This window comes from Echinops telfairi, unplaced genomic scaffold (assembly GCF_000313985.2).
Source record: "Echinops telfairi isolate 266 unplaced genomic scaffold, ASM31398v2 ScPeMD7_7468;HRSCAF=8506_0, whole genome shotgun sequence".
Classification (NCBI taxonomy): Eukaryota; Metazoa; Chordata; class Mammalia; order Afrosoricida; family Tenrecidae; genus Echinops; species Echinops telfairi.
In genome coordinates this window covers 28,579,817-28,584,156 of record NW_022111369.1, presented here as the reverse complement: position 1 = coordinate 28,584,156, position 4,340 = coordinate 28,579,817, and the positions used below count along the sequence as shown (strand labels likewise).

At 41.3% G+C, this 4,340-nt stretch overlaps 1 pseudogene; it reads right to left on the bottom strand.

The window, feature by feature from the left end:
* Window positions 1-3,015: 3,015 nt before the first annotated feature.
* Window positions 3,016-3,610, bottom strand: LOC101654180 (annotated as a pseudogene).
* Between the last annotated feature and the right edge of the window lie 730 nt (window positions 3,611-4,340).

Here is a 4,340-nt window from a genome sequence, read left to right as displayed (position 1 = left end):
CCCCTCCCTGAACTGCAGCTTCAGTGCTGTCCTCTGAAGTGAATTCTTTCTGGGTGGTGGGTTGGGGGCGGGGACAGTCCACGTATTTGGGTTTGGAGCCGGCCCTGAAGACCTCTTTAATGACTCCATGCTTCATACCTGTATGTTGCATTCACATCTAGGTGCACTGGGTTGAAGTCTTGTCCCTCTCCCTCTCTCCTGTGGAGATAGATATACACACCTTGGGTGAGTTAGTGCCCTGTTCCCCCGCTACCCATGTCGTTTTGTTTTTTCTTTCTTTTCCCCTCCTTTTTAGTTGGCTGCCATATGTATCCCTGGATTGGGTCCCCTGCCATAGTACTTGGACATCACGCCAGGAATGTTTGTATACAGTAGCTTTTCCTCCATGCCCCTTTTTCCTTTTTACGTTTCCCTCAGCAGACTCATGTTGTACTTGTCCTTTTGTGTTTGCCTCACTTCTCTTAGCATAACTTCCTCTAGTTCTTCCCATGCAATGATGGGCTTCATGTGTTTATCACTGCTTTTGGGGATGTGTAATATTCCGTTGTATGTATGTATCAGTCTTTTAATCCATTCATCCGTTGATGGAAATTTGGGTTGTTTCTAACTCCTTGCTATTGTGAACTGTGCTGTGATGCCCATTGGAGCACAGATGTCTGGCCATGGTTTGTTTCTTGCCTCTTCTGGGTATATGCTCAGTAGGGGGATTCCTGGGTTGTACGGTAGCTCGATTTCCATCTGTCTTAGATATAGCCAAATCAACATCCATAGTGGCTGTATATACCTACAGATCTACCAGAAGTGGATGAGAGTTCCTAACTCAACACAGCCCCTCCAACGCTTGTTACCTTCTGATTTTTTGAATTGGGCTATCTTTGAGGGTGTTAGATAGTATCTCATAGTTGTTTTAATTTGCATTTCTCTTATGGCTAATGATCGGGAATGTTTTCTCATAGGTTTATTGGCCATTTCTATTTCTGCCCTTGTGAAACTTCTGTTAGGTCCTTTGCCCAGTTCCTCAGTGGGCTATTAGTTTTTTGGTTTTTTTGTAAGCCTAGCTGAGTACTGTAGATTTAGTGTTAAGATCTTTTCTGATGTCATTGCTAAAGAAGTTTTCCCAGTCCGTGGGCTCTCTTATTACTCTCTTGGTGAATTCTTTTGGTGTACACAGGTGTTTTATCTTCAGTATATCCTGCTTGTCAATTTGTGCCCCCTCTGTATTTGTGTCCTTCCCTATGTCCAATAGCCTATGTATTCCCTGCACCAAAGTTCTCAGGTTGGTCCCAATTCCCTCATTAATGGCCCTAAGAGTTTGGGGTTTTACCTCAAGGTCTGTGATCCATCTTGAAATTTTTCTTGTGCATGGAGTGAGGTAAGATTCTTGCTTCATTTTTCTGCAAAAAAACATCCATTTTTTCCAGCACTGATTGTTGAAGAAGGAAGCTGCTTTCCATTTGCTCTAATTTCCCATGAAAAGTCACAGGTAACCAGTGGTATTCTAGTAGAATTCAACTCACCGAGGTTCCATTTAGGTCAGAGTAGAACTGTAGAACTGTGTTTCATGGGGTTTTCAATGGCTGACTTTTTTGGAAGTAGATCTTTCAGAACTTTTTTTTGAGTTGCCTCTGGTTTGATTCAAACCTTCAACTGTTTGATTAGCAGGTAAATGGACCAACAATTGAAGACCTCTGTTCAGCTCAAACCATAATTGTAATGTGAGAAAATGCTTCCTCTAACATCTTGATACTTCTCTGTTCTATTTTCTTGCTACCACTTCTCTTTTCTAGTATGATCCCTGTCAATACTACTCATCTCCTTCTCAGGCATTATGGTGAGTATAACGTTTGTATCATAGATCTGAAACTCCCTTATTTTCAAATCGTTGCCATGGCCTATTAGATGACTGATATCATTTCTCTGGGAATCTTCCCTTATCTGCATGCTCAAACGAATAATACCTATTTTACAGAGTGATTAAGATCCCTAAATGATGCTTATGAATTATCTGATGCATATAAATCCTCTTATTATTGCCCAGGCTAACCACTAGAGCTCAAATAATTTGCTTCCATTCTTTACCAGCACTTCCATCTTCTACTTAAAAAAAAAAGAAAATATTAATATTTTTTCCCTGACATTTTATAGTATTCAATATGAGGAGGTCTTTTGAAAATTACCTGTCAAAGATGATTAGGATTTATGATCTCCCACTGCGCCCTCAGAACTGTTGCATTTAAGGTAATCTGGAGCAGAGAGTTACAGGATGACAAAATGATTACACCTCTGGCTGCTAACTGAAAAGTTGGAATTTCTAGTTCACTGAGAGGCATCTTGGAAGATCCGGTGAGCTAGTCAAAGTACAGCTAGTCTTTGAAAACTTTATAGAGGGAGCTCTTTTTTGACACACACTGGGCTAACGACAGTTTGAATTAATTGATTGGCAACTGGTCAGTTGTTTTTTGTCTACTAATCACATTTTTTCTTAAAATGTGAATTTCAGTTTGGACAAGGATGTCTTGTTCCACATCAGGAAGCGCTGTCCTTCCTGTCCATTTCTGTGTCCTGTTTAAACTGGCAAATCTTCTTATGTCCATGCTCTACTTTCTACCCATGGCTCTCTGTATCATTTATGTCCATCTGTCACGATCTTCCAATTTCTTTCCTGATGGTCATGAAATATCTGTCCAACTGTTGTTAACAACTGCCTTTTAACATACCTATGTACTGCCCAAAGGCGTACCTGCTCTTCCCAAGGAAGTGAGCCAAAATTTATCGTGCCCAGGCTCCTGCCAGCAGCACTGTCCGAACTGCAAAAACCTCCCATTCCTCTGCCAGCACTCATTGGTTCATTCTTTCTCCTTTGACCATCATTGGCAGGTTTTGATTGTAACTTGTGTTCTTGTGAGTAGCTGTCAGGGCAGCTCTGACTCAGATAGACACCACATTAAAAAGAATGAAAAGTTCCACCATCTTAATGATCACTGGTACGCTGAAGCACATCCCCCCCCCACCCCCCCAAGGGCTCTAATTTTATTTCAATGGTTTGACAGTTCTTCTCCACTCAAGAAAACAGATTTTTTTTTCTTTGATTAAAATCGTCCTGGGGAATAAAAGATGATTTTTCCAAACAGGAGCATGATAACATGCTTAAGTCTTCCTGACATGGTAGTGCACGGTAATTAGGATAGTAGCAGTCTTTTAGTTAAAAATCTTATCAAAACTATTGTAAAAATGGTGACTTCAGCCTTTTTGCAGAAGGTCCATCTGAGTTAGTTCCATTAACAACGTTATTTTCATCTTCTATACCATCTTCATCATCACCTTTGCCTTTGATCATCTTTATCACAGGCATCTTGGTGGCTGTGAAGTAGTATTTTTTTTTATATGTGGCCGACTTCACCGTCCACGGCCTCCTCCTCCGCCGCCGCCGCCGCCGCGGGGTCCTGCGCTTCCCGCTGCATCAGGGGGCTGAGCAGCTCGTTCACGCTCCCCCTCATATGCTGCAACGCCGGCCGGACAACAGGCCCTCGAAAGGGTCGCCGTCTTTCGGCACCTCAAAGGACACCCGCAGCTGCCCATCCCAGTAGATAAACTCGCCCAGCAGCTCCATGGCGACAGCACAGCTTCGAAGCACATTTTTTGTGTGTGTGCATGACCACTGTGGAAGTTGAATGTCAACTTCCATTCCAACTTTGGTAGCACCATATCAGACATTTTCTTTTGATTTATAAGATTTTCATTGGCTAATATTTGATAATCAGATCACAAGGCTTTTCTTAGTCAGCCTTAGCATGGAAGTTCTGCTAATACCGGTCCACCATGAGTGATCTAATTGGATTTAATACCCCCAAAGCATAGTTTTCAGCATAATAGCATGGCAAAAGCCACTGCAGGATGACAAACTAACACATGCAGGGGCTGGATATTTAAGTAAAGCTATACATACAAAATTGAGTTTTTAATTTATATTCTGCATTAACAGAATTTAAGAATAAATCTGTATACAAATTGTGAAGTCTACCAGTTATAAGAATATTATTTTTTTTAAATTATAAATGCAAGTATGACCCCATGCATATTTTGAAATCAGTTTAAATAGTTTATTTTAAAGATCCATATATGGTTTCTTTTTTTATATTTATGTTGTTGCCATTAGGGGCTATGAGTCATTCCCGACAGGTAGCATCCCTCTGTTCAATAGAGTGAAGCCCTCTCCTATCCTGCACCATTGCCACGATTTTCCTTATCTTTGAGCCCAACAATTTAGGCACTGTGTCACTTCATCTTGCAGAGGGCCTTCCTCTGCTTTGCTGTCCTTCCATTTTACCAAGCATGATGTC